Source organism: Schistocerca cancellata, chromosome 2 (assembly GCF_023864275.1).
Source record: "Schistocerca cancellata isolate TAMUIC-IGC-003103 chromosome 2, iqSchCanc2.1, whole genome shotgun sequence".
Lineage (NCBI taxonomy): Eukaryota > Metazoa > Arthropoda > Insecta > Orthoptera > Acrididae > Schistocerca > Schistocerca cancellata.
This window is the reverse complement of record NC_064627.1, coordinates 821,564,642-821,578,653: the sequence shown is the minus strand read 5'-3', so window position 1 is coordinate 821,578,653 and position 14,012 is coordinate 821,564,642.

Genomic DNA, 14,012 nt, shown 5'->3' with positions numbered 1-14,012 from the left:
CCACATGGGACTTCATCATTCCCCATAATGAGTTGTCAAGCGCTATAAAGTCCGGACTTCTTGGTGGTCGTCTCAGTGGGGCTGGAGATGCTGAACTATGTTTAATGAAGTGGTCTCGAAATTACTCATGCACCTAAATAGGAAAGTGTGATGGAATCCGATCTGCTGTAATCACACATCATCCATGATTCCGTTGTCTTCGGGGCGAAGTATTAACCTTTTTTCCAACATTTCCAATTAAGAATTTCCATTCCCATACCCTTCAAAATATATAACAGATATCATGATGATTTCGCAGACCATATCATAACATGAGGCCACTTCTTTCCTACTCTTGCAGATCAGATACTGGGATTTTTCTTGTAGCAAAAAGCCTCATTCCTCTCGTTTGCCATGCGATATATCACACATTCATCAGAAAGCAACTCTCTTGCGTGAGACACGGCGTTTGGAACGAGTGCCAATAAAGCACGGCGCGATGTAATTCACTGCTCCATGTCGCTGTTTGATGATGCTTTCGTAAACATCGGTCTAAATCATTTTATTCTGAAATATTTTTAAATGTGGTCACGCATTATCGACCGGAGTACTTTAAGTTTAGCTGTTCTTTTGCAAGAGGATTGCGGTGGAGACAACTTAATTGTGTAACGTCAAGAGGGATGTTGGAATTCTCGGACACCCCTGAAGAATATTACTTGGAATAAATAAAATTTGTAAATCCAATTAGGGACAAGGAATTGATTTCAGACCTTAAAAGTGTTTAAAATGTACTAAATTGATCTACCAGTTTGTAGAAGCACAAGTAATCTCACTACAGAATATAACAACACTGAGAAGCAACACAGTTCACACATGTTAGTAACGGTGTCCGAGAACTCAGAAGAAACCGAACGCCACTCTTGTTGTAATAGCTACTCTCAGTGTGGCAAGCAACTGGGGACAATAAGTACGATCTGCAATACGCCTCCCGATAGTGACTCAAATACGATCTATGGGATTCAGTTCGGCAGGTAAGAGTGATAACTGCAGGTATTGAAATATTTGCTGTCTGAAAGATCCATTCACGACATGAAATCTAGTTGGCAAAATCAGAATTTATTTGAACTAGCAGAAAGGCGTATACTGCTGGACATTAAACTGCTCCACAGTGAAAGCTGCATGCAACAAACGAGAAACTGGCGGGTATGATGAATATAGAGGAAAGCTGGATAAAGTACCACCCTAAGGCAAATTTTGTTTTCTCTAATAACATATCACAGATAAGCATACGAAATATATCTGTAATTTTGTTTTTCTCTAACAACATATCACTGAAATGCATACGAAATGTATCTGTCATTATAGAGCCATTTTAAACAAAAACCTTAATATATATAAAACAGTTCCTCACAAGAAGCTTCTAATCAAATTGCTTGCCTATGGGATATAGTCTCGCTTGCGCGAATGGATAGGCGATTTCCTGTTAGGCAGATCACAGTTCGCATTAATTAATTGGAAGTCATAGAGTAAAACAGTAAATGTGGCGTTCCTCAAGGAGGTTTTGTACGCTCTTTGCAGTTTCTAATCTGTATAAGTAATTTGGAGACAATCTGAGCAGTCGTCTTAGATTCTTTGGAGGCAATGTCGTCGTTTACCGCCTAGTAAAGTCACTAGTAGATTAAAACAAATTGCAAAATGATTTAGACGTGATATCTGTATGGTGCGAAAAGTGACGATTGACCGTAAACCACGAAAAGTGTGAGGCCATCCACATGAGTACTAAAAGAAATACGTTAAATTTCGATTACATGATAAATCACAAAAATCTGAAGATTGTCAACTGAACTAAATACCTAGGAATAACAGTTACGAACAAGAAATTGGAACGATCACGTAGATAATGTCGAGGGGAAACCAAATCAAAGCCTGCGTTTTATTGGTAGAACACTCAGAAGAGACAATAGGCCTACTAAAGAGACTGCCTACATAATCCTTGTCCATCCTCTGCTAGAGTGCTGCTGTGCGGTATGGGATGCTTAACAGATAGGACTGCTGGAGAACATCGAAGAATCCAAAGAAGGAAAGCTTCTACATCTACATCTACATCGAAAGTCTGCAAATCACATTTAAGTGCCTGGCAGAGGGTTCATCGAACCACCTTCACAATTCTCTATTATTCCAATCGGTTTTGTATTACCGCGAAATAGCGGCGAGAGTGTCATGGATATAATAAGCGAACTGGACTGATAAGTATTAGAAGTAAGGGGTGTTTCAGCTGTGGCGAGATCTTTTCACAAAATTTCCTCACCAAGTTTTTCCGCGGATTGTGAAAATATTTTGACTTCCACCTACTAAGGGAGAAACAACAACTGTGATAAAATAAGAGAAATCAGAGCTCGCCCGGGAAGATTTAGGTGTTCATTTTTCCCACATACTGTTGGAGAGTGGAACGGTTGAGATCTTAATGTAGTTCTGTGAACCCTGTCATGCAATCAAGTGTTAATTGCAGAGTCGACATGTAATGTAGATTTGGATGTGGATATATCAAACGGTTATTCTACCGTACCTACTGTATGACGATCTGCCCACCTTGATTTTCATCTCCTTTGGTCACCCGAACTGGAAACTTCTCTTAGAAATGACCAAGTGAAGGTTCTATTCCGTCTCTAATGGCTTCGATGTCGACAAGTTCTTAAACTATAATGTCTTTTCCGTTTCAGTTAACATCTTCTTGTTATCGATCATCACCAAATTATTCTGCATTTTACTGTCGTCTGAGCTAACGAGTAAATGTGACAAAGTTAGTCTTTATTGGCGTAACCGTTTGCGATGTTTGCTGTCGTTGAACACTGTTTATATAGGTCTTGTGGTTTCTGTCTTGCACTAAGTCTCGGAGCAGGATACACCAAGGAGAAAAACAAATAAGTTGATCTTGAAAAAAAAATTAATTCCGTTCGTTAAAGCTCCTGCCTGAGGTGTCATAAATAACGGGATACCTCCTAATATCATATCGCACTTCCTTTTGTCCCACGTAGTGCAGCAACTCGACGTGGCATGTACTTAACAATTCGTTGGAAGTCCCCTGCAGAAATATTGAACCATGCTGCCTCTATAGCCGTCTATAATTGCGAAAGTGCTGCCGGTGCAGGATTTTGTAGACGAACTGACCCCTCGATTACGTCCCATAAATGTTCTATAGGGTTCATGTCGGGCGATCTGGATGGTCAAATCACTTACTCGAATTGTCCGGAATGTTCTTCAGATCAATTGCGAACAGTTGTGGTCCGGTAACATGGCGCGTTGTCATGCATAAAAATGCCGTCGTTGTTTGCTGCAAATGGCCTCCAAGTGGGCGAACATAACCATTTCCCATCAGTGATCGGTTCATTTGGGCCAGAGGACCCAGTCCATTCCATGTAAACACATACCAGACCACTATGGAGCCTCCACCAGATTGCACAGTGCCTTGTTGACAATTTGGATCCATGGCTTCGTGGGGTCTGCGCCACACTCGAAGTCTACCATCAGCTCTTACAAACCGAAATCGGGTCTCATCTAGCCAGACCATGGTTTTCCAGTCGTTTAGGGTCCAACCGATATGGTCAAGAGCCGAGGAGATGCGCTGTAGGCGACGTCGTATTGTTAGCAAAGGCACTCGCGTCTGTCATCTCCTGCCATAGTCAAATGATTCAAATGGCTCTGAGCACTATGGGAGGTCATCAGTCTCCTAGAACTTAGAACTACTTAAACCTAACTAACCTAAGGACATCACACACATCTATGCCCGAGGCAGGATTCGAACCTGCGACCGTAGCGGTCGCGCGGTTCCAGACTGAAGCGCCTAGAACCGCTCGGCCACTGCAGCCGGCTGCCATAGTCAATCAACGTCAAATTTAGCCGCACTGTCCTAACGGATACGTTCTTCGCACGTCCCACATCGATTTGTACGGTTATGTCGCGCAGTGTTGCTTGGTTGATTTGGGCTGAGGGGACCAAACAGCGAGGTCATCAGGCCCATCGGTTTAGGTTAGGATGGGGAAGGAAGTCGGCCGTGCCCTTTTAAAGAAACCATCGTGGCATTTGCCTGAAGCGATTTAGGAAAATCACGGAAAACCTAAATCAGGATGGCATTGCTCGTGGTGAGAGGTACCGCCTGCAATTTGATATTCTCGGCTAACTATTGATACTTTGGCTCTCGGAATATTGGATTCCCTAACGAGTTCCGAAATAGAATACCCCTTCATCTAGCTGCGACTACCATTCCTCATTCAGAGTCTGTTAATTCCCGTCGTGCGTCCGTAGTCACGTTGGAAAACTTTTCACATGAATCACCTGAGTACGAATGACATCTCCCTCAATGTACTGTCTTCTATATGTTGCGTACGCGATACTACCACCATCTTTATACAATATGTGATATCGCTATCCCTTCACTTGTCATCTCAGTGCAGATCAGATACGCATAACAAGCGATAATTGATGCTGAATAATTTCGCTATTGATCTTGTTACGAGGCGTTATGTCATTTTAATAATTTACTAGTCTTCCCGGCGGGGTCAGGGATTTTCTCTGCCTCGTGATGACTGGGTGTTGTGTGCTGTCCTTAGGTTAGTTAGGTTTAAGTAGTTCTAAGTTCTAGGGGACTGATGACCATAGATGTTAAGTCCCATAGTGCTCAGAGCCATTTGAACCAGTTTACTAATCTAATGTTCAGTGAAAGCGGCTTAGATGAATGTAAAATACACTCCTGGAAATGGAAAAAAGAACACATTGACACCGGTGTGTCAGACCCACCATACTTGCTCCGGACACTGCGAGAGGGCTGTACAAGCAATGATCACACGCACGGCACAGCGGACACACCAGGAACCGCGGTGTTGGCCGTCGAATGGCGCTAGCTGCGCAGCATTTGTGCACCGCCGCCGTCAGTGTCAGCCAGTTTGCCGTGGCATACGGAGCTCCATCGCAGTCTTTAACACTGGTAGCATGCCGCGACAGCGTGGACGTGAACCGTATGTGCAGTTGACGGACTTTGAGCGAGGGCGTATAGTGGGCATGCGGGAGGCCGGGTGGACGTACCGCCGAATTGCTCAACACGTGGGGCGTGAGGTCTCCACAGTACATCGATGTTGTCGCCAGTGGTCGGCGGAAGGTGCACGTGCCCGTCGACCTGGGACCGGACCGCAGCGACGCACGGATGCACGCCAAGACCCTATGATCCTACGCAGTGCCGTAGGGGACCGCACCGCCACTTCCCAGCAAATTAGGGACACTGTTGCTCCTGGGGTATCGACGAGGACCATTCGCAACCGTCTCCATGAAGCTGGGCTACGGTCCCGCACACCGTTAGGCCGTCTTCCGCTCACGCCCCAACATCGTGCAGCCCGCCTCCAGTGGTGTCGCGACAGGCGTGAATGGAGGGACGAATGGAGACGTGTCGTCTTCAGCGATGAGAGTCGCTTCTGCCTTGGTGCCAATGATGGTCGTATGCGTGTTTGGCGCCGTGCAGGTGAGCGCCACAATCAGGACTGCATACGACCGAGGCACACAGGGCCAACACCCGGCATCATGGTGTGGGGAGCGATCTCCTACACTGGCCGTACACCACTGCTGATCGTCGAGGGGACACTGAATAGTGCACGGTACATCCAAACCGTCATCGAACCCATCGTTCTACCATTCCTAGACCGGCAAGGGAACTTGCTGTTCCAACAGTACAATGCACGTCCGCATGTATCCCGTGCCACCCAACGTGCTCTAGAAGGTGTAAGTCAACTACCCTGACCAGCAAGATCTCCGGATCTGTTCCCCATTGAGCATGTTTGGGACTGGATGAAGCGTCGTCTCACGCGGTCTGCACGTCCAGCACGAACGCTGGTCCAACTGAGGCGCCAGGTGGAAATGGCATGGCAAGCCGTTCCACAGGACTACATCCAGCATCTCTACGATCGTCTCCATGGGAGAATAGCAGCCTGCATTGCTGCGAAAGGTGGATATACACTGTACTAGTGCCGACATTGTGCATGCTCTGTTGCCTGTGTCTATGTGCCTGTGGTTCTGTCAGTGTGATCATGTGATGTATCTGACCCCAGGAATGTGTCAATAAAGTTTCCCCTTCCTGGGACAATGAATTCACGGTTTCTTATTTCAATTTCCAGGAGTGTAATTATGAACTAGAGCAAATGACAATTATACCTGGTGTACATCAACGTAAAGGTGTACTGCCGGTATCTCGATCAGTATAAGAACATACTATCTAATATGTGTGAAGCTCGTTGCAAAACTTGAGGGAGGGAGGGAGAGAGAGAGAGAGAGAGAGAGAGAGAGAGAGAGAGAGAGTTGTCAATGCCAGCGAGTGCTGCACATCGCTTGGCCTGGTGTGAAGCGACTTCCTGATGTCAGGCCGCCTATTCTTAGGCAGAGGGCACGAACTGTGCCCCTGTTGCGCTGCACAAGGGAAAAGGGAACCCCGTCGCTCTCGCGCCCAAGTTACCAGAGACAAGAATCAGGAAACGCGTGTATCTGTGCAATTTGTATTTAGTGGAGGATATAGAGAAGTATATTAGAGGTTAAAGACCTGTCAACAAGGAGATCATTAGAGACAGACCAAAACTCAGTTTGGAGAATGATATGGAAATAAATCGGCCGTATACTTTACAGAGCAAGTAACGCAGCATTTGCATTACGTGATTAGGGAAATCGCGGAAAACCGAGAGCTGAAAAGCCAGACAAGGATTTTGAATCCCAGTCCTTCCCAACTCAGATTCGGAGTCTGAAGTAAATAGTCAATGCTTTTTGGTACAGTTACATCTTATGAAATCAGTTTTCTATCATCATAGTGCAGCATTAAGTTCCTAATACAAACTTGTTATGTAGAGGAAGCAGAAATCAGTTTTCTATCATCATAGTGCAGCATTAAGTTCCTAAAACAAACTTGTTATGTAGAGGAAGCAATGACAAGAGCTAAAAAGTAAGTGGAACAAACACCAAGACTAACAAGTAAGTATAGATCCACAGGGTCACACATTTTGCTCATGTTTTGCAACGTTGTACTACATGCTTAGATGTAACGAATGCTGCTCTAGTACGATGCAGTTCTCAAGCGTTTCCAAGAAATTGGGGATGAAAATTCTGCGAACCTCACGTATACCATATACAGTTGAAGCCACTGCGTTCGAGTCTGGTCATTTAAAAAAAGAAATCCACCAAATATTTGTATCGCTACAAACTATGTTTATGCGGAAAGGAATAATAATAATAATAATAATAATAATAATGAAGCTAATAGTCGTGGTACTTCGTACATTCGAGGCGAAGTGTACTCGAGATAGGCCGGCCGATGTGGCCGAGCGGTTCTAGGCGCTACGGTCTGGAACCGCGCGACCGCTACGGTCGCAGGTTCGAATCCTGCCTCGGGCATGGATGTGTGTGATGTCCTTAGGTTAGGTAGGTTTAAGTAGTTCTAAGTTCTAGGGGACTGATAACCTCAGATGTCAAGTCCCATAGCGCTTAGAGCCATTTGAACCATTTTGTACTCGAGATATTATAAGGAATCGTGATAAAAATGAAAGTTTATGTATTGATACATTCACACACGTACCGCAGCAAATTCGTATCGCGCTATACTTGCTTCGAATAATGTACTATGTATTTGTGTTGCTTCTGTATCATCAGTAGTTAGCATTGTATCCCCTATTCGTGCAATGAATGCCTACTTTCCTACCTGCTCTGTGCTTTTTCTTCCGCCTATCCATTAATGGATGTTGGCGACCACGAGGTGGATCTTTATCTTATGAACCGCAGTATGTAGTGATTGATTCACACTTCGTATTCCTGCCAAATACTTTGTCATACAACCAAGACACTCTTCTTCCTCCTCCTCTTCTTTTACCCTCAATCTTACTTCTTCAATCAACTGTAGAAATAGTATGTACTTTTGGTGTTCCGTAATACGTGTCTTAGATACCCAATTTTTCTACTTAGAAATGTTCTTAACATTTGTCGCTGTTTTTTCATACGTCGCAATACTTCGGTGTTAGCTATTCTTACTGTCCACGGTATTTTAAGAATTCTGCGGTAAATCCACTTTCAAAGACGTCGGAACAGTTTAGCTGTTTGCGTATTTAGTGTCCATGCTTCATAACCGTATAGAAGTACAGACCAGATGTAGGCCCTCACAAGTCGATCTCTAACGTTTAGGTTTAGGTCTGTACTTGCGAACATTACGAGCGTTTTCTATGCGACATTTTCTCTCCGTGTCCGTCTCCAGTCTTCACAGAACCACGTTCTTAGGTGCTTAAACTTATCTACTCTTTGATTAAAGAGCCATCGAATCGTGTATTTGCATTTGTAAAGGAGTCGGTCTGTCGTTTGATAATCATAAATTGCGTCTTTTTAGTGCTGATATACAGACCTAGTTTGCTATTGTAGTCTTCTACTAAGTTGAGGAGTTTTTGAAGTTCATCTAAATTATGAGTAGTCAGTACTGTTATCAACTGTAATAAGCAATGTCATAAAAGACATAAGACAGTCTATGTATATTACGACACTGCTTATTACAGTTGATACCCTGTCATTATGTACATTTTGAAAACATACGCACATTTATGTATTTAGGTCAATCTGAAGATGATCAAAACGAGCGAAACCGGAAACTACATAACAAAGCATTACCGATCAGCGAATGTTGTAATAGTTAAAAAAATTCGTAACATTGCTTGGCTGTCACCTTCTCTGTGACTACGTCACCACTTGTCAAGTCAGTACTGTATCATTAGCATAGCGAATGCCGTGGATGAAGACTGTATTAACCTTCATGCCTTTTTTGTATCAGCAAGTGCTTCCTGCAAAGTACTCTCTGAGTAAAAATTGAGCCGGCCGCGGTGGTCTAGCGGTTCTAGGCGCTCAGTCCGGAACCGCGCGACTGCTACGGTCGCAGGTTCGAATCCCGCCTCGGGCATGGATGTGTGTGATGTCCCTAGGTTAGTTAGGTTTAAGTAGTTCTAAGTTCTAGGGGACTGATGACCACAGATGTTAAGTCCCATAGTGCTCAGAGCCATTTTTTTAAGTAAAAATTGAATTACGAGAGTGACAGAACGCGTCATTATCAGACTCCTCTACTGATATATTACTGAGTCGATGACCTCATTACCAAACTTAGCTTTTGTGTCTGATTTCCCAATACAAATCCCCTACACGGATGATCTCTCTGAACTATATCCACTCTTTTGAGAACCAGCCAAGATAGCCATGTATGCTGAAGCTCCGCAAACATTTCAGGAAACATTCGCCCACTTTCGCGTGAATAACACTACGCGCAGGCAGCTGGAATTCTGATGAATATATCTGGGTAACGCAGTAGCGACGGAAAGGGCATCCGGCCACCCCTTAAATTACTCACGCCACATCAGTTAATAACTCTGCTGACCCTGCGCCGATGCGAGACAAAGGCACAAGAAAAAGGAGAATCCACTCTTTTGCAAATTTTCGCGTGTTTATGATTTACTCTATCGACGAATTTTTCACATTCAATAATAGAAACATCTAAAATTTTATCCTGCTTTGTTGTTGACCGCTTAATTTCGGTACCAGAAGCTACAGACTGGTTAATGAACAGTTCTTAACCGCTGATCACGCTCGTTCGTTACTCGTCACCGCAAAGATATGAGGGTGAGTCAAATGAAAACCTTAATTTTGTAATAACAAATCGAAATTTCGCTCCGTTATCCTGTAAGTTGGTAAGCGTGCTACAAACAGCGTGCAGAATGGCCTGTAGGTGGCAGTATAGTGCAGTTGCACACATAACGTCGCAGTATCAGTATAAAGATGGCCGCCCTACTTGCGACTTGCACCAGTGAAGAACAGCGTTCTGTTATTCGGTTTTTGTGTAGTGAAGGTGTGAAGCCTATTGAAATTCATCGACAAATGAAGGTTCAGTACGGTGATGCATGTTTGTCACAGCAGCAAGTCTACGAATGGAGTAGGAAGTTCGTAAATGATGTGGCCAGTGGAAGATGCTCCTCGTCCAGGTCAGGCACAACGAGTTGTGACTCCACAGAACATTGCAGCAGTTAAAGCCATAGTGAAGGAAAACCGCCGAGTAACACTGAATGACATTGCAGCATGTTTACAGATTAGTCATGGGTCAGCATACCACATTGTGCATGATGTGCTCCAGTTTCACAAAGTGTCTGCAAGATGGGTGCCACAGCAGCTGACTCCTGAAATAAGAGAACGACGTGAAGATGTATGTGAAGAACTTCTTCCGCGCTTTGAACGAGAAGGTGATGGCTTCCTTGCAAGAATCGTTACTGGGGACGAAACCTGGGTTCACTTCCACCAACTAGAGCAAGGAATGGCGCCATTCCTCATCACCAAAACCAAAGAAGTTTCGAACAGAACCATCAGCAGGGAAGGTTATACTGACTCTCTTTTGGGACGAAAAATGCGTCATTTTGGAGCATTACATACCTAGAGGGACCACTGTCACCAGTGCATCATACACAGATCTCCTGAAAAAATATGTGCGGCCTGCAATCAAATCAAAGCAACGTGGATTGCTGTCAGCAGGTGTCCTTTTGCAACATGACAATGCAAGGCCCCACACTGCCTGTACAACAGTTGCAACAATCACAGTCCTGCATTTTGAGTGTCTTCCTCATCCACCATACTCACCGGACCTTGCCCCAAGTGATTTCCATATGTATGGACCACTTAAAGACGCAATGAGAGGAAAGAAGTTCCGTTCTGATGAAGAGGTACACCATGCAGTGCATGAGTGGTTGTGTGGACTACCAAAAGAATTTTTTTCTAAAGGGATTTATGCACTTTGTAAGCGCTGGAGGACTTCCATTGAGCGTGGGGGAGATTATGTTGAAAAGCGATAGAGCTTTTACCAATTCTGCACAATAAAAGATTTTTTTTTTTTTAAATTAAGGATTTCATTTGACTCGTACATATACTTTGTATATGTTTAAAATAGGACCGTTAGCAGGACATTCAACGGCGATGGAAGAAATGTCATACGAGTTTTTGGTGGGAGATTAGGAAAAAACCAGAACTGCCGCTACTTTAATCCAATATGGGCAGATTTCTCCGCTGGACTGGCACTTTTGTATGGTGATCATCATGCTCCTAAAACTTTGACTCTTGATTCCTTGGAAACGCTTGAGAAGGGCATCGTACTAAAGCAGTATCTGTTACGTCAAAATATGTACTAGAAATTTGCAAAATATAAGCAAAGTCGGTGACCCGTTGGGTGTATGCTTACCTTGCAAGCGCAGTGGTCACAGTTCCTCTGGCCAAAAGAAAAGCTTTAGAAAAATTATCAAATGAAAAGAAGTTCCTACTTAGCACAAAAATAATGAAAGATAAGATGAAAATATAAAAAGTAATAGAAGCGAGACTCGGCAGGAGAAGTGAAAGTAGGAAACAAGTTATACAGTATGGCTCAGGGGGACGGTACCGTCTGATTTGCATGACTAAATTAATCTTTCTTCAACAAACGAAATTCACTGTTAACAAACATTAACATACAGATGAAAAGTAATTCGTATATGTCTAGATCACACCCTTGTATGGAAGTGAAACCCACACAATAGGGAAATGGAAGAATTAAAGAAATAAAAATTGACCAGGTGCGAGTAGGTTCCATAGAAACTGAATTATGCATGTATATAGTTCACTCACTCCGGGAATCGAGGATTTCGACGATTTTTGCCTGTTATCGACAATGATACTGGCAATACTCGGTCCCATAGATTGCAGGACTTTAATTTCAAATTTGAAGTCGCATAACACATATTTTTTCGTTTGATATGATTACAAATTATAATAACAATTTTCTGATTCTTCTACTGTGAAGTATTACTTCTTGCAAATTTCATGTTTATACGTCAAGGGTAAGTTCGCTACAGGTTTTAATGAGTGCATATGAGACTGTCAAAATATGTGACATAAATGGCCGTATCCGTTGACTGCATTGACTTTAAAGGCTTTACATTTTTACACCACCAAAGGGCCATAGACCTTAATATGTGACGTAAATTTCAACTTGATATGTGTGCCTGTCCCTGAGAAAAAGGGGGCTTAACAATGCACGGACAGAGAGACAGCAAGATAAACAGTAACAAAATTTTTTTCGTGTGATATGACTATAAAGTCACAATGTCCAGATTTTTTTTCCTTTGGTTGAAGCGGGGGAATTGCTTGATGCCAAATTTCATGAGTCTACGTCAACGGGTACTATTCTGTAGGTTTTGATGAATGAGTTTAGGAGTGTCAAAAAATGAGACATAAATGGGAATATCTTTTGACTGCGTTGACTTAGAAGCTAATGTTTATTATGCCGCAAAGGGACCAGGGAAACGACTACCCATTCCTGAGGAAAAAGGGTTCGTAACAGACGGATAGAGAGACGGAAAGACTGATAACAAATGACAAAATATTTTTTTCGTTTGATATAATTCCAAATTATCAATTTTCGGAGTTTTTCATTTTTTTGTAACGTGAATCCTTACTTCTTGCCAAATTTCATGATTCGAACTACTCTAACGGGAAGTTCTCTATAGGTTTTGATGAGTGAGTTTGTGAGTACCAAAACATTGTGGCATATATTGCTGTATCTTTTGAATGCGTCGACTTTGAACTTCACTTTTTTAACATCCCCAATGGACCGTAGACCTTAATATGCGACACAAATTTCAACTTCAATTGACCACCTGTTCCAGAGGAAAAGGAGCTACGGAACGCTAAAAGGAAGCTATAAAGTGCAGAAGTTCAGAAGAAGGGCAAAAATTAAATGGAATCGAAATTAGGAGGTAGTAGAAAGAATAGGAAGGGAAATGAGTCTACCAAAAACTGTTTCTAGAGTAATGAACCCGTTAGCGGCACATGTGATCTAGTATCGGTATTAACTTGATACTGGAACTATTAGTAGAGAAGAGAGAGTATGGGAGTAGACAAACATTAGAATGTGTAAAATAAATTATCGATGTTGTTGATTGTAGTAGGTACACGGATGTGAAAAGATTATGAGTCGGCAGGAACAGATGGGGATCAGCATCAAACCAATCAAAAGAATGGTTAAAAAGAAGCGTCGAAAAATTCGAAAATTTCATCAATTTTATTTGAGACGATCTGCTTATAACTTTTGGTAGCACTACAGACAATCTGTCCGAGAGTCGCGTAAACTAGGACAGAGCCAGGATTGGGGTGTGCGAACACGAGGCATACTGATTCGCCGCAGAAGTCGTAGGTGTGCGTTGCGGTTCAGCTTGAGAGTCTGTCAGATAAGCAAGATGACTGGCGCCATAAACTGTCTGCCAGCAGTGCCAGGCGATACGGAGGCTCGCCCAGCTTTGTTTGGAGGCAGGTGAGACGTCCCAGCGCTCATGTTCCGTGACTTTCGACAGCTCGCAGCACTTGGCGTATGACGCACGAACCGATAGCGGGCAAGCCGCTCTGTCAAGGACACAGCCGCGCACGAGCGCACGTCCTTATCCGTTACCAGTCCGTGGCAGTGAAAACTACTCTCTGTGCACCATGCGTGTATCCGTGACGCTTTGTGGAAATTTACATTGCTTTATGCTCGATGTATGGTGCTGAACATCATACGTACGTTGACCATGACTTGTAGCCAGTCATCTGTACTGAAACTGGATGTCGCACAGCAGCTGCTAACGTCTCGTCCAAAGATCCTCGTATTTCGTTTCTTGCCTAGATACAACATAGCAGGCACGAAGTTTCACTAGAGCCCAAAAGAAAATACTATTCGATCTCGCTCCCAAGTGAGCCCATTTCTTAGAATGTTCTGCATACCTGGAGAAGGACAAAATGGACTGTCTCAAAACTAACGCAATACTCGAATACATTTCTGCAATATCATTTCAAACACCCCCCCCCCCCCCTCCATGAACCATAGACCTTGCCGTTGGTGAGGAGGCTTGCGTGCCTAAGCCGTACAGATAGCCGTACCTTAGGTGCAACCACAACGGAGGGGTATCTGTTGAGAGGCCAGACAAACGTGTGGTTAC